The 23,936-nt window shown below is 32.5% G+C and overlaps 1 protein-coding gene across 19 annotated transcripts in view; it reads left to right on the forward strand.

Moving 5' to 3' along the window:
* The window catches only part of LOC145247280 (suppressor of lurcher protein 1-like), a 1,714,203-nt gene that overhangs the window by 512,377 nt on the left and 1,177,890 nt on the right, over positions 1-23,936 (forward strand). The gene's annotated exons all lie outside the window — the stretch shown is intronic.

Raw genomic sequence — 23,936 nt, forward strand, 5'->3', positions numbered from 1 at the left:
GCAGTTTCAGTCGCAAAGGTGACCAAACCAAGCAATAGAAAATAACTCCAACTCGCCTTTTCTTTGTAGCAATAAAATTTATTTCCTCAGCCGTGACGTCACCCACGTGATCTAGAACGTTCTCCACGTCTCCCACGAGATTTCGAACATTATCTTTTCCGTGCTCCTCATCTCTCACTTGAGAGTACTCTTTTTAGACATTTTTCTTAATCCTTTCTGACCAGAATTATGATTTAAAAATATTTATTGTTAACTTTATTTACTTTAAATTGTAATGCTACTATAATTGTCTTCAAAATAGGAAAATTATGAAGTTCAATAGTTAAACTACTAAGAATTTTTGCATTTCATAAACTTACCTTGCTTATTCTCCATAGTGCTTGAAAATCCTCCACTATCTGAGACAGATGACGGCATACAGAATGTAAGCAATGGACAGTTGCAATCTGGAGGTATCTGGCATTTACCCAGATATTGAACTAATACGTACAAGACGTGTTTAAATCAATTCCCACGTCTAGCTGTAAACACTATCAATAATTCCCCCCACTCTTTATCTGTGCCTAAACCTAAACGTAGATTCCATGAACAAAGCTTTTTTATTAGAACTGCAAGCCTGTGGAATTGTCTTCCGTTTTCCTGCTTTCCGGCTGACTACAATATGGTTGTCTTCAAGTCTAACGTAAATAAGTTCTTGATGAGCCGTTCCATATAAGTTATCAAATTTAACAAATTTTCATTACTAATGATTATTATATTGTCCAATTCCTACTGTACACTCTTTAACCCTTATCCTTGAGTGGCCTCTTCGCCTTGATAATGAGTTGATACCTATGAAAAAAAAGAAAAAGTCCAATGTGAACAAGTTCTAATTGAATCGTCCCCCTAAGTAATCCAAGTTTCAAAATTCCCACTGTTTACTATGCTAAAATCACAATGACAAATGTATACCTATTAACCCTTATCCTCGAGTGGCCTCTGGGCCTTTATAAGTGGTGACACCCTTGTAAAAAAAAAAATCCCACTTTATTTATGTTGTTATATTCATTTATTTACGACGGAACGAATTAGTTTAACCAGGTCATAAAGGGATAACCACCCAGGCCCACCTTGGCCCAAAGTGGTAATACTTATGAAGGCTTCTGGTGCTAATAGATCAGGCTGTCTAAAGATACTTTAGAAGATTTTTTGGTTGTGATCTCATAATTGCGTTAATGCTTTTGTTGAACAGTTTATTGCACAAATTTAATAGTAACAAGAACCAAAGTTTGCCCAGCTGAGCAAACTTGAGTCCTTGTACCGAAACAATATCCATTAAATAAAACGTTGTTTAGTAAATCGTTATTTTTTTGCATTTTGTACAGTTTTTTGCCTTTCCATACAGAAAACATGGATATAAATATCACAAAAACATCCGCTGGGTCATAAGCTTCATTTTGGTACCTTACTTACCTGGGTGGGTTGCCTGTAGGCTGAGATAAACTGTATCACACACACAGTAAATCGAACTTAGTAAGGGAAATAATAACTTCTGGTGAATACCGGAAAAAAATCCAGTAAATAAAAGGTCGTTTAGTAAATCGTTATTATTATTATTATTATTTTCTTTTTGCATATATTGGATTTTTTTTTTTTTTTTTGCATTTCCATACACAAAACATGGATATAAATATCACTAAAACATCCGCTGGGTCGTAAGCTTCATTTCGGCATCTTACTTGCCTGGGTAGGTTGCCTGGAGGCTGAGATAAACCGCGTCACACACACACACAAACAAACAGACAGACATTAGAAAAATTTATAATTAGATTTCAAAAATGTTTGTGCAAGACTCAATTCTATTCATTAATTAAATTTTTCTTTTTACCTTTTTTCTTTGAACTTAACAACTTTGTCCAAACCATAAAAAAAGCACCACAAAAAACACATTTCAAAGGATTGACAAAAAGTAAAACTTTTTGTGTTTTCTTGTTTGATATATTTGCTAAACATACTAAGAGCAATCATTATTATCGACTATTTTTTCCGTTTTTTTTCTTTCTTATTTACTAAATTGTCAAACAAATTATCCTAATTCTTTTCGGTGATGCAGTATCGTTTCCTCCTTGTTCATTTTCAAGATTGAAAAGCAACTGTCCGTTCAACTATTTCGCCCTAATGAATACAAACTCATTAACTCCAAGTAAACAAAATAGACTTTCGCAACATCTGCTTTGCAATTATTTTCACGCCTTCAATAGAACCAAATTAACAACAACTCTGTTTCTAGACATCTATATTTTTAAAATTCTCCCCCCCCCAAAAAGCCATATTGCCCTTTGAAACATTAGAGCTACTATTTCAGATCATATCTTCCAGGAACCTGTGGGAAGTGCAACAGCTAGATCTCTGTTCACATTACATTTGATCCTCTGCAGTTTAGAACAGTAAGAAAAGCAGGAAATGGGGAGGGAATTCCAAAATCTAACAGTTCGAGGGAAGAAACTATCAGAGTACCTATTTACAATGCCTCCCCACAGAACAGAGTTAGACACGAGGGTCGTTTTTTTAACGTGGAGAAAAGGAACCAAAATAAAAATTGTCTCAGGCGTGAAGGATTGCTTTCCACTAAGAGAGAACAAGTAATTGAAGTGCAGCATCTAAAGAACAGATACTGCACTTTGATCTTGGCCCGAACGTAAAGATTCAGGATTTTACTACTTAAGTTAATTTAGGGAATTTTACCATTGCAAACCAACAGGTATTAATCATAAAAACAAGCTTTACTCACGGATAGTTATGTTATGAACAAAATAATTTAGTAAGCTTAGTTGGGCTAATAAGTCCCCTAAGATCTCGTTAATTCTTGTTCTTTTTATAGGAAAAACATACAGTTCTATTTTTCTTATTTACTTCATAGTTTTCTAAGATTCTGCTTTTCTTAATTTTCTAATAGTCTAAGCAACTAAGGGGCGATCTCCTCTGAATAGGAAATAACCAGGGGTGATCTTCCAGATAGCTGTATATAGAAGAGTTATGGAAGCAGCCATTTGCTTTTTGTGTGGATCTTAGCAACGAGCGAGAAGATGCAATTTTAAAATAAGTAAAACCATTTATTGTAATTTTTTCCTGACATCAGAAAGTAACAAGTAACTAAAGAGTGAACCCCCCCTGAACAGGAAATAATAGAATCGTCCACAAGGACATGTGACCTAACGGATATAAGTGGTAATGAAATTCTAAGTGACAGTGTTCTGGAGGTTGAAGGTTAAGTACACGCAATGCTAAAATATACAATCACGAATTAGTTAAGACTTTTGCCTGTTTATGATTTATTAAATGAATGCAAGCAAAGATTAAATAAATGTTACGCTCAAAATTCTTTACAGATTCTAGAGTGTGACAAGACGCACCCTAAAAAATGGCCAGAGATTAAATCGGCCGAAATATTGCAGAAATAAGAGCCAAGATGAGAACAGTAGGCGAAATAGTCTAATTTTTTTTTAGTGCTTCTACACTATTCGAATGAGATTTTGTAGAAGATAAATGGAGTTTTCAGATAAAAAAAAAAAACAATATATCATTTTTCAAAATTACTGAGTTAGCCATTAGATAACCCACAAAGGATTGATATACCGTAAAACAAAATCGACCAAGCAATTTTCCATCAGATTGTTTCTTTTATGGTGGAGTGTGGGGCTCATAAGGGGGTAGGGCCAACTTCTTACGATGATGTTTTTGTTGAAATGTTTATTGCACAAATTTAATAGTAATTTCAAAAATGTTTGTGCAAGACTCAATTCTATTCATTAATTAAGTTTTTCTTTTTACCTTTTTTTCTTTGAACTAAACAACTTTGTCCAAACCATAACCCCCCCCCCCCAAAAAAAGAAAACACATTACAAAGGATTGTCAATTCTTATGGTAACTTCCAAATTATACAGTCGGAATTACTTGAATATTACTGAATTATTTTAAAAAACAACTTTAATCGTGTTATGGTAGGTGAAAAATTGCCGCCATCTTGTTTAAATCGAAACGGAAAATTACATCCCTTTTGAACTCTCCTGTGTCTCGCGGTCGTTTTCATCAAATTCTATTTTTATTTTCTTTAATAAATAATTTCTACCTAATCAATTATCGTAATTTTTGGATATAATCATCTTAAAAATACGAGAAACACGTAGATACCATTGTTTTCATGTGAAATTCAGGATTACGTTTTCCGAAATGTCGTCCTAATAGTGTAGAAGCGCTTTTTTATTTTTATTATTTGTTATTACAAAGTTAATAAGTCTTAGTGGCATTATGTATATTCTCTTTTGAAATATTCACAATTTATTCATTGCTAACACTGCAATTTTCTCCTTGCCCTGGCCAGAATCGGTTCATAGAAGATGTCTATTTTAAGTGTGACCCTATCAGTCTCGTTCTTCGTGTTACAGTGACTCAAAATAGAGGCGGCCATATTGCTTGACTGCTAGAACTGATGAGTTTCTACTGTCATCTTTCTGAATGGCTTAACAGATAAAGACGGTAAAAGAGAAGAAAGAAAAATCATATACCTATATATCTACTTAGAAATGTTGCATTCCTCTGCCTGTTCTACAAGTATTTTAATGGTAAATGCTCCGATGAGCTACAATCCTTTGTATCCCCTCGACGTAAACCCGACAAGCAGCAAAATCCCACCTGTATAAAAAAGAGATGTCTAGATGTAAGAAAGCCTTCTACTCTAATAGTTTCTTCCTCAGAACTGTTAGACTTTGGAACTCCCTTCCAAGTTTCTGCTTTCCCAACTGTACTAATATTCAGAAGTTCAAGTGTAATGTGAACATATATCTCGCTGCTCAAATCCCTACAAAGTATCTCTGCAACTTATGTCCCCGATAGTTTCCCCCTACATCAAAGTGGCACTATGCCTTATTTGGGGTGAGATGGAATAAAAAAAAAACTATACTTCCACTCAATATACTATATTAACAGAGTCCAAAACCAGCTTCGAAATCTAGTAGGTGATGCACTTTCTACCCCGTGCAAGTTCTTTCACACAGAAGAAACATGATGTGTGTCTATCTTTGCTCTATCATTAATTTCATGGCAAACGCTCGACTTAGCTCCAATCTATGCTCCTTCTTGCAAAAATTCCCAACATATACTCGTCTGTCTATAATCACTATCAACAATTCCCCCCATCCTCTGTATCTGCTCAAATCTAAACTAAAATTCCATAAATAAATTTCATAGAATTGCCTGCTCGTGCAACTCTGTACTATAAGCCTGCTTTCCAGCTGACTACAGTATGGTCATCTTCAAGTCTAATGAAAACAAGTTCTTGTTGAGCTGTTCTATTAAATAATCAAATCCTGCTCAATTTCCAACACTCCTGATCACTATGCTGTTACATTACTGACCTCCTTACACTCATTAGCCCTTATCCTTGAGTGACCTTAAGGCCTTGATAAGATATTACCCTTTTGTAAAAAGAAAGAATCTTTATCTCCACAGACACACACACGCACACACACATAAATCACTAGATATACCCGTGATCCGGTGGGGCACAATCACTATAACTATTTTTTAGATAGAAACTTTGCTCCGAGCAGTTTTAAACTTAAACTGGAAAACACACCCCTCCATTGTATTGTATTGTCGGTTACCTAGGATCTCTTTAGTAATAAGCGAAAGAAAAACATGATATGCTGAACATTACTACAGAAGGAAAAATGAAGTCATTATTGATGTGGCACTGTGGAATCCCAAACAAGGAACCGCTAAAGTAGAAAGACCTGTAAAGACGTACACTAAATTATGGCAAAAGACACTGGTTTACAACTGGAAGATCTTCCTAAGGTCATAGAAGACAGAGACCTGTGGAGAGAAAGATTCAATTTCAAACGGGCATCCCTACCCCCGCGATACGAGGATGATGAGTTGTCCCACTTTTGATTTCATTCTAAAATTTATAAACTGTGATGTATCTGATAAGATATCCCTGTTGCATGACTAAAAATAATATTAATGTTTTTACTTGAATATCATCCTCATATGAATGATATAAAGTAAAGAGTCCTATTATATTGCTATCTAATTCACATATGTGTTTGTGGTGTGTATGAACACGGTATGAAAAATAGCGTAAAATAAGTTCAAGTCCAACATAAACAAGTTCTTGATGACCCCACCCCGTAAGTTAATCCAATTTACAAAATTTCCACTACTTATGTATACCCATTAACCCTTATCCTCGAGTGGCCTCCGGGCCTTGATAAGTGGTGACTCCTTTGTAAAAACAAAAAGAAAAAAGAAAACAAAAATCCACTCTTTCTCTAATCACAGAGACATTACAAACTATTGAGGAGTGGTTGGGTCAATATCTAGTGAGTAATGCGTAGATTACTGTGAAAAAGTGTCGTATTCAGTTAATAACAATTTACTGATAATTATTAAAAAACTGCATAAACACTTTAATATGGTATTTTCGTTAGATCTTTGGCTTCGTGGTGTTAATGTTTACATTCATCGACATAGGAATGCCGTAATCTCAAGCTAGTGCCAACAGACTTAATGTTGAACCTACCAGTCAGCTCCAGAAGAACAAAAAGGATTACAAAAAGAGTAGAGCAAGCGCTCATCCAAGAGAGAATCCACAGCAGCCGATGGAAGAAATATCAATTACAGACCGTAATCTCAAAAGACCTTGCCCCCATTCCTGGAAAGTATATTACGGACTGACGACAAAACCCGCATCCCAGAATACCTCGACATATCATATACGAAAAAATTTAAGGTGTTCACATTCAGTTTTATATTTTATGTCATCGTTAAGCGTTCAAATCTCACACGAGACAACCGTTATTATCATTTTTTTCTTTTGCTATAGCGTTCTAGTTTTTTTTATTTATTCTTTTTTTTAATCCCAGAGAAAGGCATATTACAATTTGAATATAAGAAGATAATACTAACATGTCTAACAGAGGACTGTGGGGGGAGTTGAGCAACGAGATGTATGTTCATATTATGTTTAAACTTTTGCAGGTTAGTACAGTCAGGAAAGCAAGAAAGAAAAATCCAAAGTCTAGAATACGTAAAAATAACAAGTTATTTAATATGGCCGTTTCTTTCGAGTAATATTGGATACGTTGCCTAATGTTTACATATTTGAAGTATTTCTCAATACAAAATGTATATTTCTCAGTTGATTTTAACTCTAAAAGATTCCTCGTGTAATAATATTAAATAAAAAATGTTTTATGACTTTCACAGAATTTTTTCTAGCAATAAACTGCAATTTTGTCTAAAGTTAAAACCTTTTACAGCCTAACATCACAAGTGCATTTGAGAAGTTTTATTATCACACAAGCAGAAAGGCCTAGCATATAAAATCAACAGGAGATTTTTTTATATGACAGAGGCGCGTTCGAAATTTCTGTTTAAAGCACAATTGAACCAAGATACCTGACTTTTGAATTTTGAACTTTAATTCAAGGCATTATGTATAAAAATAATTTTATAAAATTAACAGTAGGTTCTCTACAGTGCAATGTAGACTAAAATGTATTGTGGACTAAGTCACTGCAAAAATTGACAATTAAAAATGTGGGAGGGTGAAATAATCGTTGATCCTCATTCATTCCTGGGCAACGTCGGGTCTGCCTGCTAGTAATAATATAAAATATATATATTCAGACTTAACTTTCTATACATATATTTGTATACGCAAATACATAGAGAATTTGTTTATGTATGTTTAGCTACTGCTTACATATTCCTCATATATGTTCGTATATATATATATATATATATACATATATATATATATATATATATATATGTTCGTATATATATATATATATATATATATATATATATATATATATATATTACATATTTCATTATCTTGCCCTTTCCTCTTCCCCGAGCGTAGATATTTATATGCATTTATTCTTGCGTAAATCCGCATTCTACTGTTTACATAATAATAGCTTATCAAATGTAAATATTTATAAACATTCACGTTTCAACTAAAGTTAAAACAAATATTTATATTCCTATGGCCATAGTTACCTTTCTATCTCTACCCCTGCCTCCCAGGAAAACGCTTGACTGTACAAAATATTTTATATAGAATCGTTTTTGCTCGCATATTACTACTTCCGTATTCATTTATCTCAACCTCCCTCTTGATCTCATATATACATATGAATACACACACACACACACGTGTAGTATAAAACATTTTATGCATGCAAACTTTTTGGCTACACATTAGTATACATGTTTCAGTTCTAGCTAAACCTATTCAGGCCTTTTTCCTATGATGTTAAGATTAAATGTAAAGATTTTATACTAAATAACTCTGTAGCTATATTTATTATTGAACACACATATGGTTCACACGAGCGCTTTCGATTCTTTCTTGAATCATCATCAGGTGGAGATAAAATATTAATAGAAGAGAAATATATAGTTACGAATGATAATGATTCAAGATGATGATTCAAGAAAGAATCGAAAGCGCTCGTGTGAATCATGGAACATTTGTAAATATCTTCCATCTTGAAGTTAAAAAAGTCTTACGAAAGATCGAAAAAATGAAAAAAAGAATCATTAAGCAAGTTATCTCTGTTGTTTTTAATAATGTTTGCCTGTATATATATGTATATATATATATATATATATATATATATATATATATATACATATATATATATATATACATATATATATATATATATATATATATATATATATATATATATATATATATAGAAAGAGAGAGAGAGAGAAAGAGAGATTAAATAACAAAAAGATATATTCCCAAATTCATGATGTTGACTATCTTATAATTTATTCCTTTAATTCAGTTGACTTATACAATTCTTGACAGTATCTGTTTCGTAGCGCAAAACCAATCACTTAATTATTATATCAGTCAGTGAATCTATTGTGCCTTTATTATTTTTTGTTTTTTGTTATTTATTCTCTATATTGTTCTGTAATTACATTGAGATTCTTAAATAAGGATTGATATATAATAAGAAAATATATTTCTAAAGAAATATATATATATATATATATATATATAAATTCAAAATAAAAAAAAATGAAAGGTAATTGTTACTTCTCTCCCAATTTTCGGATTTTGTAATCGTGCTCATATGCATTTTATTTTATTTTAATGGATTGATAGTTGCTATTTCTTCTGATGAGTTAAGGGCAGAATAGATTCAATGATTGATATAATAATTAAATTAATGATTTTGCGCTATGAAAAGGTGTTGTCAAGAATTGTGCGTGGCAACGTAATTAAAGGAATAAATTGTAAGATAGTTAACACCTTGAAATTTGGAATATAGACTTTCGTCATTTATTTGTTATATATATATATATATATATATATATATATATATATATATATATATATATATATACTGGAAATCAATACTTTAAAATATATCTTGTGATCACACTTTATGTGGAAACATGGAATAATAATATATCGATTATGATAAAGTCGTATTTCTGCCTGTTTGTTGTTTTGTTTACAATTCGATTAATATATACAGGCGAATTATACTGAAAACGGGCGTTTTTACGCCTTCGTTCCTGAATGATTTCTATACATACTATCTATTGACGTGGAAATCCACATTCAAAAAGTAACCTCATTTGCATATCACATTAAAGAAAATCTATTTTGATAATTATCTCCATGGTTTTAAGTATCTATTCTAATAGGATTAATTTAATTTTTCTATTTAGAAATATTAATTAAAGATGATTCATTTAATTTATTTGTATTTAGTTTATATTTGATTTAATTTAATTTATTTTCAGTTATTATTACCGACACGAGTTACTTTTAAAAACAGAAGTAAGTTCATTTAGGCTATGAGTGTTATTTCTTGTTTGATTTTCATAGACGAAAATTGATGTGTTTTATGATTTCATAAATCCAACATGTAGTCCACTTTCAGGAAAATTTTAATAAGTTCAGATATTCGGTGTATCTTAAATAGTATATGATTTAACCCGCCGCCCACTGATATAATTCAACCTGGCAATGCCGGGTATATACAGCTAGTATACATATATGAGAATATTTTTGCACAAACATTAAACATGATATGAGTAAACAAGTTACAGAACGGATTTTCAGGGGAAAATGCAGTTGCCCCCCCCCCCCGAGGTGCTTTTCAGGTTAAAATGGCTAAAAAAAATTGATGACTTGGATTTTTATTTCTGAAAAGTTCTAACTAACTGATTTCTATATAATTTTGTTTTTCTATGCTTCGCAATAACTCTTTGGTGTGCTAATAAAAACACTCCATTTTGGGGACTATTTTACCATATTTGTCCAAAATTTTCTGTGTATGTCTATTTAGCAGTTTTGCATGGTGCTGAACTCAAATTTAAATATGTTAAGGCCTTGGGAACTTTGGGGGCTGAAGGGGGGGCAATTCTTTTTTTGCATGGTGCAGAACTCAATTTACAGATGTTAAGGCCTAAAACTGCACCGTTTGTACATTTTCACCAAGATTTCCCCTGGGAACTTTTGGGCTAAATGGGGAGGGGTGTAAATGCTGAACTTAGTCATTTTTTATGCCTCGTTCACTGTGCACTCACGCGGGACCATGCATGGTTCACTTGTTTTGTTGAGATTTAATGAACTTGCACTTATTATAAGTTCCTCCCTGACCAAGCAGTTTTTATTTTGTTCAGAATAAAACAATTTTTACAATTCTGATTACATAAAAATGGCTGCTACATGTTGTAGTGACGAATGCTAAATGTTAAGGCCTAAAACAGCATTGTTTGTTCATTTTCACCAGGATTTAACGTCCCCTGGGGACTTTTAGGGGCTAAATGGGAAGGAGGAAAATGCTGAACGTAGTCATTTTTTCTGCTTCGTTCACTGTGCTCTCACGGGGGACTATGCATGCATCACTTGAAATAGATATGTTCTTTAGTGCATGCATGTATGCATGCGTAAGATTTGTATACAAATTAGTACTCTTTCTCTAGCATGCATCCATGTATTGGAAGTTACGCATACAAGTGCACGTGTTCAACATGAAATATATTAGCAACCATTTGCAAGTATTATTCATAAATGACTACACCGGGCAAAATATCAACATAAATAAACAGGCAATAAACACGTAGCTTTGCACATCTGTATAAACATATATAAATCGATTTCTGTATAGTATTCCCGTGTGACTGTATGGAGGACTTGTGGTCAAGAACCTCAGCAAACTGCTCGATTATATAAAAAAAAATAATCAATATAAGACCATAATATAATATTTATTTTACAACTTTCCGGAAGATCCGAAAAATATCGGTACCGTCCATTTCAAATCCGATTAAAGGGGACCAGTTTATGGTTGAACAATATTGGATTCTTTTTATCATCTGAAGAAAAGAAAGAGAGGCTGAAGAACTATGGATGATATGTATCATGACTTGTATCAAGGTTGCTTCCCGAAAGGATGAAACACAAGTGACTGTAGGTATTTAGAAATTATTATAGTAATAATTATATATATATATATATATATATATATATATATATATATACATATATATACAAAGTGAAAATGTCTCTGTGTGTGTTTGTCTGTCTTTGTACACCTCCCTTCCAAATAACTCTGTCAATTTTCGGTCTACAGACTCGAGATTTGATATAAGGGCATTGAGATTTGGGAATTTTTAAAAAAATTAAACAATAAATGCTAAGGGATCAAAACTGGGGTCAAAGTTTTAAAAAAATTAACTTTTGGGTCCTTACCAACTTTTCTCTATGGTAGTTAAGGAAGCCTATTATATAGAAAGGCATTACCATACATATGCACACTTTTTAATATATACATATGCACAGAAATTTATGAACAAAGCTGGGCTGAACTGCTCGTGTATATATATATATATAGGAATCGATATCAGAAAACTTCGTACCTGTTTTCCGATGACAAAAACGATTCATTTAATTGTCTTTTTTGTGTGATTTTGTGTAAAACTAAATCTTTTACTCTTGATAATAAAGTAAAAAAATAATAAAATAATAAAAAAAATAATAATAATAGTCATACAAACACTTATAGACCCCCCCCAAAATAAACTATATCATTTTTTGTTATCTCCATATTTAACATGTGTTTCTTTACTCTAATCGGGGAAAAAGAATAACTCTATAGTTCCATATTGAAATATTTATAAAGAATTTGAATTTGTAATTGTATCAGAATTGAAAATTAAGTATGGAATCGGTAATTGTATCAGAATCTGGAAAAATATTGGAATCGTTCTTTTACTTATATATATAGTCATTCACATACAGCACTGTTTCGCTGTATCACAGCTCATTAGTACGGCTAGACAGGCAACTACCTCAAGTCAGGATCGAAACCCGATCGCCCGTACGACAGTCAAGGCTTTGAACCATTACGCTAAATGACAGCTGCTGTGCAGGTAGTGAATTAACGATGTTTTGACATCGTCCGAAATACCTAAGCTCGGTTTGTTTACACAAAGATCATCGCTTTATATGCTAATGGTAATTCGTGTATCACTTCTCAATATGCTCAACTCAAGATGTATATATACATATAAACGGATGATATTTGTTTGTTTTACAATAGACCGAGGTATGAAAAAGTGGTACAGAAACAAATATATGGCAAATAAATGTTACCAAAGGCAAGATAACTTACGCTTCTAGCTACCAGGATAAGGTTTTGGTGTTTTAACTGATTTTTAATTGTGTTTTAAAGTGTGAAGTGCACATTGTGCTGACCGCTTAAGTAAAAACAAACATGGCGCCATGGTGCTCTTTCTTTTGGAATCTCGAGAATCGGTCAAAACTCGAAAAAATACTGACAGAAATCCATCGAATAAATGACAAAGTGATATTTAGTCGGTGGATTTCTGTCAGTGTTTTCATTTTTTCTTTTTTAGTGGCGCCATGTTTGTTTTCGATTTAACTAAAGCGCTCAACACAACGGGCGTTTCACACTTAATACACAATTTCAAATCAGTTAAAACGCTAAAAGCATATCCAGGTATGTAGAAGCGTGATTTATCTTGCCTTTGGTAACATTTAGTTGTTATATATTTGTTTCTTTGTTATTTTCTCGTACATAAAACCCCATAATACTTAAATATTGTAAATTAATTTGGGGAGGGAAAACAGAAAATTTCACTCAGAGAAAAATCTGATTATTACAGTATGTTTTAGGACCATAGTTAGACCTGTGCCTAAAATAAGGACCACTTTGAGCCTGTGGTTGTTATCATTAATCCACCAACAATCTGATGATTAGAGAGGGTTATTGTTGTTCGTCCGTCTGAACGACGAGGACCATCTAGTCATCTGTAGAGTAGGGTGAGTGTAGTTATAATCGGTGAGTGCGGATATGGCTGATAAGTCCAATCTTTGCCTGAAAAGTTCTACTGCAGTGAGAACAGGGAATCATAGCAAATGTCTGCAGCAACTTTTTGGTTATTTGCATATTTGCAGGCACCGTCTTGAACAGCGGTCCGCCACGTGACTCTATCTAAAGCTGTTTACTCTCATGATGACAGATCAGTGTTGTAGGCCCTCAGTAACGCCTTGAGCGTGTCTTTAAATCGTTTTCTCTGGCCGCCATAGGAGCGCTTGCCATGTTGGAGCTCAACTAACAGTGAGGGTTAAAATACAACATAAGCATCTGATCTTTTTTTTTTTTTTTTTTTTTACAACCCAGCGGATGTTTTTGTGATATCCATGTTTTCTGTATGGAAAGGCAAAACAATGTACAAAATGCAAAAAAAATAACGATTTACTAAACAACGTTTTATTTAATGGATATTGTTTCGGTACAAGGACTCAAGTTTGCTCAGCTGGGCAAACTTTGGTTCTTGTTACTATTAAATTTGTGCAATAAACTGTTCAACAAAAACATTAACGCAATTATGAGATCACAACCAAAAAATCTTCTAAAGTATCTTTAGACAGCCTGATCTATTAGCACCAGATGCCTTCATAAGTATTACCACTTTGAGCCAAGGTGGGCCTGGGTGCAATGGTGGTTATCCCTTTATGACCTGGTTAAACTAATTCGTTTCGTCGTAAATAAATGAATATAACAACATAAATAAAGTGGGAATTTTTTTTTTTTTTTACAAGGGTGTCACCACTTATAAAGGCCCAGAGGCCACTCGAGGATAAGGGTTAATAGATATACATTAGTCATTGTGATTTTAGCATAGTAAACAGTGGGAATTTTTAAACTTGGATTACTTAGGGGGACGATTCAATTAGAACTTGTTCACATTGGACTTTTTCTTTTTTTTCATAGGTATCAACTCATTATCAAGGCCAAGAGGCCACTCAAGGATAAGGGTTAAAGAGTGTACAGTAGAAATTGGACAATATAATAATCATTAGTAATGAAAATTTGTTAAATTTGATAACTAATATGGAACGGCTCATCAAGAACTTATTTACGTTAGACTTGAAGACAACCATATTGTAGTCAGCCGGAAAGCAGGAAAACGGAAGACAATTCCACAGGCGTGCAGTTCTAATAAAAAAGCTTTGTTCATGGAATCTACGTTTAGGTTTAGGCACAGATAAAGAGTGGGGGGAATTATTGATAGTGTTTACAGATAGACGAGTGTTTCTTGTGAAAGTTTTGCGAGGGGGGACCATAGATTGAAGCTCAGTCGAACACTTTCCATGAAAATAACGATACATCAGAGACAAACTCGCAACATCTCTTCTGTGAGATAGAGATTCCATTTGCAGAGGTTTTATGCTTATGTTTACCATATCATGTTTTATGCACTGTGTATGCGCTGACATGAATAGTTCAATTCAAGAAAATCCAAGAAGAATGAAAGCAATAAGAAAATGACTATTTTGGTACTAATTCAAGAAGGTATTTGCTGATGAGCTTAACTGAGAAAGAGTCTTACATTTCTTGAAACGAGTACAGGAATTATCTTAATTGTTATTTGTGTAGAGTTGGCTGAGTGTCGAAAAATCAAGACAGGCAAATAAAAAAGTAAATGAACATATAAAAAGTGTGTGAAAAAAAAAGAGAAACGGTATCCCCCTTCTATTGTTCATTTTTTGGCATGATTTTCGTTTTATTAATAAAATAAAAAGAAATAAAAAAGAAGGCAAGATAATGCTAACTGAAAGACAGTTGTACATTTTGTGTAATAACGTAATTTGAGTTGGCCAATAACAACATCTATAACAAATAAAATCATCTTTTTCTACAAAAAAAGTGGGAAATACATGGATTGATTTTTTTTGTGTGTGTTCTCGCTATCGACTAAGAAAATTAGTCGATATAAAATTAGAGTATTTTGGGTTTTTTTTTTTAGTTTTTTTCTAACTGTTTGTTTTGGATTTGTTTTCCCGCCAAATTTTTTGGCTTCTAAATCAGACTAGTATCATGAAAAAAAAAAGAAAGAAAAAAAAGACAGAATCACAGCAAAGCATGACTCAATTACTATTTTTTGTTGTTGTTTCGAGAGAACACTGAATGTGAAAGAATTATCATTTATTGGATAATTTACGGTGATTTTTTAAAATCTAATTACAATGGAAAATCCATACAAATAGGCAAGCAAATAACTGTTATCAAAACAATAAAACTTACTTTTCTACCTATGTAGATTTTTTTGTGTTACTAAATTTTTTAGACTGAGATTTATTAACTCGTTTTATTTGGACTTTCGACTACTTTTCTCATCTTGAATGTTATTTTCACAACTTTTAGTCGATGTAACCTCCAACCTTCCTCAGGTGTATCTTGTTGAATTACTGCTATTTATATATATATATATATATATATATATATATATATATATATATATATATATATTTAAATAAGGGAGTAGTCACCAACAATGTGTATTTTTTAACATTATTTTATTATTCCGTGTCTTGGTTTTTCATTGAGAATTATGTTTGGATCATTGTAATAATGTTTTTAAGTCATTGAAATCGTTTACGCGCGTTTCAGACGGTCTGTGATGCGTCTTCGTCAAAAATTATTTTCAAATGTGTAAAAATGGCGATTTTCGTAGTTAGTTTGAAGTTTTTCCAAGGGGTGGAGGCTTGTAAGTGTTTATTATACATTGGTATGCTGAATTTTTATTGCTTTTTTATTTGGTTTGTCCAGGGAGATTTTGACCTCGCTGTAGTCAGTCGCTATCTCTTTCTGCTAATGTGTTTTTCTTTTCCTTTAGGGTGGGGTAGGGTGTGTGTATGTATGTGTGTGTGTGTGTGTGTGTGTGTGTTTATGTGTGTGTGCGCGTGTGTGTGCGTATGTGTGTTTGCTTTTATTGGTTTGGGAATGTGTATATTGTTTTATAGTATTTTGGGGTTATTTGCTTCCTTAGGAAGGCGGCTGTGGCCCGAGGTCGTTACTAATGTGTATGTGTGCGGAGGGGGGAATGGCTCTTCTGAAGTAAGGGTAGGGGTGCTTTCATTCTATTTTGATATTTATTTTTTGGATTCTTGGATTTTAGTATTGTTATTTTTCGTTTTAGTCTTATATTATGTTTGTTTAGAAAGAGGGGATTTTAAATTTAATTTTAAATGTATTTAAAATAGGGGATTTTTAATGTTTCTATTTATTTGTCTCCCCAAGTGGGTATGGCCAGACCCAGGATCGGTTCCTAGTGTGGGGAAGATTTTGTTTCCCCAGAGGGGGGCATTGGAGGGGGTGAAGGTATGGGAGGGGGGATGATAGAAGGGAAGATAGTCGTTTCAGTCAGGGGAATATATGTCAACCTATGTCACGGTAACATATATTGAGCGAGTTTTTAGCAGTATTTTATCCGGATGTTTATTTATAACACCTTTTCCCAAACTTACCGTGTTAAAGAGAGAATCAGACGCCATCTTGAATTTTCCAATACATCGGTAAACACTGTATAGTTTTCGAGCTGAATAAACATGTTACATTGAATAAAAACACGAAAAATATATCCAGTTTGGTAGAAAAGTAACTTATCTTGCCTTTGATAACATTTATTTGTTATATATTTGTTTTTTGGCAACTTTTTCGAATCTATGTGTACAGTAATACAAACCCAAATACCTTTTCTAAGATAAGGTAGAGTAATAATTTCACTCCATCATATTTTCTTGTTAAATCATGCATCAGAATCAAAGAAGTCCTCTAAGTCCTTTATTTAACAAAAACCAACATGGTCCAAATTTATTCTTGTAACAATCTATTTTATTAAAACAGTCATACTGCTTGTTTACAGATTGCTTTCAACTCAAAAACGATATTGCTAGTCTCAGTCTTTTTTTTTTATAAATACTATTATGTCATATGTTCTTCAAAAAAATGTATATATTTCCTGCTTCCTTTGTTTTATCTCGTTTGACTCGTTAATCCAGTGGTCTCCATCAATTCGCTGTTTTGATCTTACTGTAATACAGCTTCGTATTCCAGTAACTTCTTTCTAAGAACTGTCGGCCTGCGGAATTCTCTTCCTACTCACTGTCTTCCTTCTACCTATAGCTTTGGTCTTTTCAAGACTAAGGTCAATAAGAATTTTTCTGTCTTTGCAATGATCATCTTTCATTCTTGTTAGCTCTTTACATCAAGTGGCTTCACGTCTTGTATAGAGCGATTTCCACACAAAAAAATCTATTTAGTTCAAAACTGTTTAGAGGAAAAGGATTAACTTCACGAAAGAAAGATGACCCAAACTTGGTTTTGCAGCAGTCTATTCTATCACGTGGAGATCTATTAAAACAGCTCAGCCACTTGCTTACGGATTGCTTTTCACTCCAAAAGGATATAAATCAAACGTAATTACTTGTGCGGCCGTGCCACTTTACCAAATAGAAGACTTTGTGACTTTTGGATTACAACCAAAACCTAACCACTTCTGAGCTGATCAGACTTAATATCAGAACGTCTCTACTCGCCGATGTGTACATCAGTCACACATCTGAAGATGGACACCAAAGCAAAGAACTATTCTATTTTTTTTCTGTTCGTCCTTTAGTCATTTAACCTTTCTTTCGTTCATGTCTTCTCTTTGAGTTTTTTTTTTTTTTAAATATCAGCTGGCAGCCTCTTAGAACCGATTCCAGTAATTCTGTCAGCTGAGACATTTATTTTTATTTTTTGAAGTCAACATTAGCTTTCATTGAATGGCTCGAATTTTTTTTTCTTTGCTCGTGAGGAAACTAAAAAAAAATGGCGCGGATATTTGTTGCAAGATCAAAAAAAATATTTGTTGCAAGATCGACTAAAAAGATGAGCGGATGTAGTTGAATATTGGTAACATTTGATGCTGCCGAAGAAGATGACAAGAAATTCTTAGAAAGTAAATTGCATTTGATAACATTGTGAATATATTCAGCATCAACATCATAGTCCTGAAAAAGTGATTTGGAGAATATAACTTACTAGCAGGGAAACCTTACGTTGTTTGGGATTAAATGACGATCAACGAATGTGCACACAATACTTTTACTGTCAATGAATTGGGAAAATTGCCCATGTTTTAATCAAATCAATTAATTGCTTTCTCTAGTTGTGGGCCTACTGTGATACATTGGGCACAAGCTTCACGCATCTACTCACAGTGACTAAGTCCTTAATACAATATAGTCCACATTGCACTGGAGAGAACCTACTATTGATTTGATAAAAAATATTTTTACACAATGATTTACGTTTAAGATGCAAAAGTCAAGTAGCAGGTTCAGTTATGTTCTAAACAGAAACATTCGTTTAGAACGCGATTCTGTTGTATCCAGTACCCTACTGTTGATTTTATACGCCGGGACCTTCTGCTTGTACGATGATTAAACTTCTTGACTGCACTTGTGATGTTAGGCTGGTGTTAACTTTGATCAAAATCAGACTGTAGATTCTTTAATATGATTTTTTCGATTATCAATGGAGGCACTCCGATACAAAGCCTATCTAAGAACACTGCCAGACGCATAAAGTACGTCTGTTCTAAATTTCAAAAGACTTGGCCCAGCACTTTCGAAATCCATAGAGAACGAACTCACACGGACACACAGACAACGTGATATATATATATATATATATATATATATATATGGAGAGAGAGAGAGAGAGAGAGAGAGAGAAGAGAAATAACGTATCCATCAAGTAAACTATAAAAAAATAAAACTCAATAACTTTTTAAAAAGAAGGACGTCATGACAGCAAAAAGATGATCGAGCTGGTCAATTCAGATTCTGCGGTTCTTGATGCTCTGGTGGTTGTTGACAACAAAAATTATAAAACATAAAAATTATACGACATAAAAATTATGCAACATAAAAATTATGCAACATAAAAATTATACAACATAAAAATTATACAACATAAAAATTATACAACATAAATATTATACAACATAAAAATTATACAACATAAAAATTATGCAACATAAACATTATGCAACATAAAAATTATGCAACATAAAAATTATACAACATAAAAATTATACAACATTAAAATATTAAAATTTTTTTAATTTTTGAAGCGTCATATATTAGAACCCTTCAAGCCACTATAAATGATATCGCATTCGAGAAAAACAGTAACGTTCTAAAGTGTCTTGCATAGTTCATATTGGATGGACTTTTTTAACATTGTACACGAACTTGCTGATTTAAATACTTGAATTTTCAATCGACCTATATTTTTAATCGACTTTTTATCGATATATTTTAATTAATCGCCGTTTACTGTATATTTTAGTTTTCACTTTTTATTCTCATTTTCGCTCCTTCGCATTTTACTTCAACACCGGATGATGATTCATGGACGATTCGAAAGCGCTCGGGACAGCAACAACTATGGAACTTTTATTAATATTTTTGATTTTGAAACAAATAAGATTATACGGAAAATCGAAAAATTAAAAAAAAAAATAAGAATCATAAAGCAAAGCGTCTCCGTTGCATTTAATAATATTTGCTTGAATGAAAAAATGCTGCATATATATATATATATATATATATATATATATATATATATATATATATATATATATATATATATATATAATGGGTTGAGAAATTCCAACGAAAGAAAGATGTATATTTAAATAAGGGGGTAGTCACCAACAATGTGTATTTTTTAACATTATTTTATTATTCCGTGTCTTGGCTTTTCATTGAGAATTATGTTTAGATCATTGTAATAATGATTTAAAAACATTATTACAATGATCTAAACATAATTCTCAATGAAAAACCAAGACACGGAATAATAAAATAATGTTAAAAAATACACATTGTTGGTGACTACCCCTTTATTTAAATATATATATATATATATATATATATATATATATATATATATATTATTGCTAGAGAGAAATAATTAAGAAAACGGGATAATATTTCATTTTTTTAATATGTTACCAGGTGTTTTTATTTATACACATGGTATTTAATTTAGCGAGCTGAACAATTAGATTCATTGTTATACTCCCCCCTAGGTTCATACCTCAATCATACATATATATATGTGTGTGTATTAATATATGTTTTAGATGTGAACTGAAATTTTATCTATTTGTAGTTCTGCCTTATAACTAATAGTATCAAACTCTTAAACAATTTTATAAATACACTGGGAAAAATATCCGACGTTGTCCGGGATTGAATGTGAATAGCCACTCTGTACTTTTTCACTATTCATCATAACACAATACTACTTTCTTTGTTTTGACTGTTCCACTTCTTCTGTTTCGTCTCCAAACATAGTTGGAAAATATTCGGAATTTCCTTGAATTAATGTCTCATACGTCTGGTTTGCATCTCATTAAAATATATAAATTTATAATATATAGACTAGCAGGAAGACCCGATGTTCGTCGGGATGTAATGAGGGACACTACAATGTACTTCTCCACTATACCCATAACGACATATTCGTTTCTTTGTTTTATTGTTTCCCTTCTCCTGTCCTCTAATATAGTAGGAAAAAAAACCTGAAATGTTAGGAAATTCTCTGAACTAGTGTCTGATTAATATGAATCTCCAGGCACTAACCCTATACAGGTTTAACCGGCTTCCTCCAAAGGAGGAAGTTCCATGGAGTACGAAATTCACAAACGGTCCCTACTTGCATGTGTATTTCCATTAGGGGTGATAATGATGTTAGGTTTTTTAATTCTTGCAGGAGGTGACGACGCCCTCCTACGTACAGTGCTTGGAATTACCAAATTGGTTACCTATCTGGTACTGACCAGGCTCAACTTTGCTTAAATTCGATGATCTAATGATAACCGATGTGTCAACATAATTATACGTTATTAATATGGTTCAAACTTAATTCAAATTCGATATATGTGCTTATTTAGCAGTGAGATAAATAACATAAATATTTGCTGTATTTTAATTCAAGAAGCCGGTATCTCCAGACAGCCTGATCAGGTATTAGGTTGGTGCAAAAAAAAATTTTTTTTTTGTACATAAAGTTAAACATTAAAAAACGAATTTATTTTTGGACCAACCTACTACCACCAAAGGAGGGAAGTATAAAGAAAAAAAATTAACTTTGATCATAATTAGAATAAGGATTGCAAACATAAGATTTAATATTTTATCTTGATTTTAATCTTTAATAATGATAGAAAAGTAATGAAATGGTTTGTTAGAATTGATTTTACCCATCCCGGGACGGGTTATATGTCTACTGTAAATTTACATTGATATTAAAAACTTGCTTTTTTAACGACGGAAGTTGTGATCGTTACATAAACACTAGTTGACTGTCCCTTAGTTTATACTTCCCAGAGAGTGCCCATCCGTAAGCATTCTTAAACGGGCTTGATAATTATAATTAAATAATAATTATTCTTCCATATGTACAGACACTAATGTTTCATGTTTACGCAATCATCAGTTTAGGATAACAATTCCTGCTGGTCATTAGATTCGAACCCAGCAAAGGATGTAACCTTTGACCTTATTTGCAAAGCCTTTACCAGCCAACACGCAAAGCTGAAACTTCTTATGACGTATTTCCATATCCATAAAAATTTTTATGACGTATTTCCATATCCATAAAAATTCTTATGACGTATTTCCATATCCATAAAAATTTTTATGACGTATTTCCATATCCATAAAAATTCTTATGACGTATTTCCATACCCATAAAAATTCTTATGGCGTATTTCCATACCCATAAAAATTCTTATGACGTATTTCCATATCCATAAAAATTTTTATGACGTATTTCCATATCCATAAAAATTCTTATGACGTATTTCCATATCCATAAAAATTCTTATGACGTATTTCCATATCCATAAAAATTCTTATGACGTATTTCCATATCCATAAAAATTTTTATGACGTATTTCCATATCCATAAAAATTCTTATGACGTATTTCCATATCCATAAAAATTCTTATGACGTATTTCCATATCCATAAAAATTTTTATGACGTATTTCCATATCCATAAAAATTCTTATGACGTATTTCCATACCCATAAAAATTCTTATGGCGTATTTCCATACCCATAAAAATTCTTATGACGTATTTCCATATCCATAAAAATTTTTATGACGTATTTCCATATCCATAAAAATTCTTATGACGTATTTCCATATCCATAAAAATTCTTATGACGTATTTCCATATCCATAAAAATTCTTATGACGTATTTCCATATCCATAAAAATTTTTATGACGTATTTCCATATCCATAAAAATTCTTATGGCGTATTTCCATACCCATAAAAATTCTTATGACGTATTTCCATATCCATAAAAATTCTTATGACGTATTTCCATATCCATAAAAATTCTTATGACGTATTTCCATATCCATAAAAATTCTTATGACGTATTTCCATATCCATAAAAATTCTTATGACGTATTTCCATATCCATAAAAAATTTTATGACGTATTTCCATATCCATAAAAATTCTTATGACGTATTTCCATATCCATAAAAATTCTTATGACGTATTTCCATATCCATAAAAATTCTTATGACGTATTTCCATATCCATAAAAATACATGTAAGTTTCTCATTGACCTCAATGCCTGCAGGTGTTCGTAATACGAAGGTTGGAACCTTTTTGTTAAGATGGGCGACATAAGGTTATTGAAAATATGAAGGCGACAAACCTGCAGATAACTGTCAATATAGAATAGAAGCATGTTGTTTGACAGCCTCTGAAATGCATCAGTGCTCGATAATGTAATCTTGGACAATGCCTAAGGGACTGACATCTACTTCAATGGCCAAACCTTGATGTCAGTCAGTTAAAATGGCTGACCAGCTCAAAACTTCCAGAACTGGTTCTTTAGAAGATTCCAACCTATGCTCTTACAGTTTGTCTGGAATGGAACGATAAGGAGTCATATTTAGTTATTGAGATTTTACACTGATTTATTTTAACTCTCTGTGTATATTGCTAGGAATCAAATGGTAATATTGCAGACAGTACAATCTCTGATTAAATTAGAGTCTATATTTTTCCCTGTAAAGACGCATGGTATAACGGATAAAGTACTAGGTAAAATCCCGTTTTTAAGTTATACTCTTATGGTGGGTTGAAAGTTTTATCCATAGTGCTGGGTACACTCAAAAATACAATTGCAAATTACTTACCGACGAAACAAGATTATGCTACTTTATGGAATAAATAAATAGTTTCGTTTGAAACTCCATACAGATTCCTGATTTTGACAGAAAGATTCCTGAATTTGACAAAATATATCTGAAGAAGGTCGCAAGTTACAGGTTACATTAACCAAAACATTGTGAAAATAACACTCAAGAGTAGTCCAAAGAATCCAAATAATATGAGTTATCGAACCTTCTTCTCAAAAATTCAGGAACACAAAAGAGCTCATCCATGTAGGTAGAAGTCCCACTTTTATTGCCTTTGGTAACAGTTAATTGTTGTTTATTTGTATAGATTT

This window comes from Euprymna scolopes, chromosome 25 (assembly GCF_053919585.1).
Source record: "Euprymna scolopes isolate OS-2025 chromosome 25, ASM5391958v1, whole genome shotgun sequence".
Lineage (NCBI taxonomy): Eukaryota > Metazoa > Mollusca > Cephalopoda > Sepiida > Sepiolidae > Euprymna > Euprymna scolopes.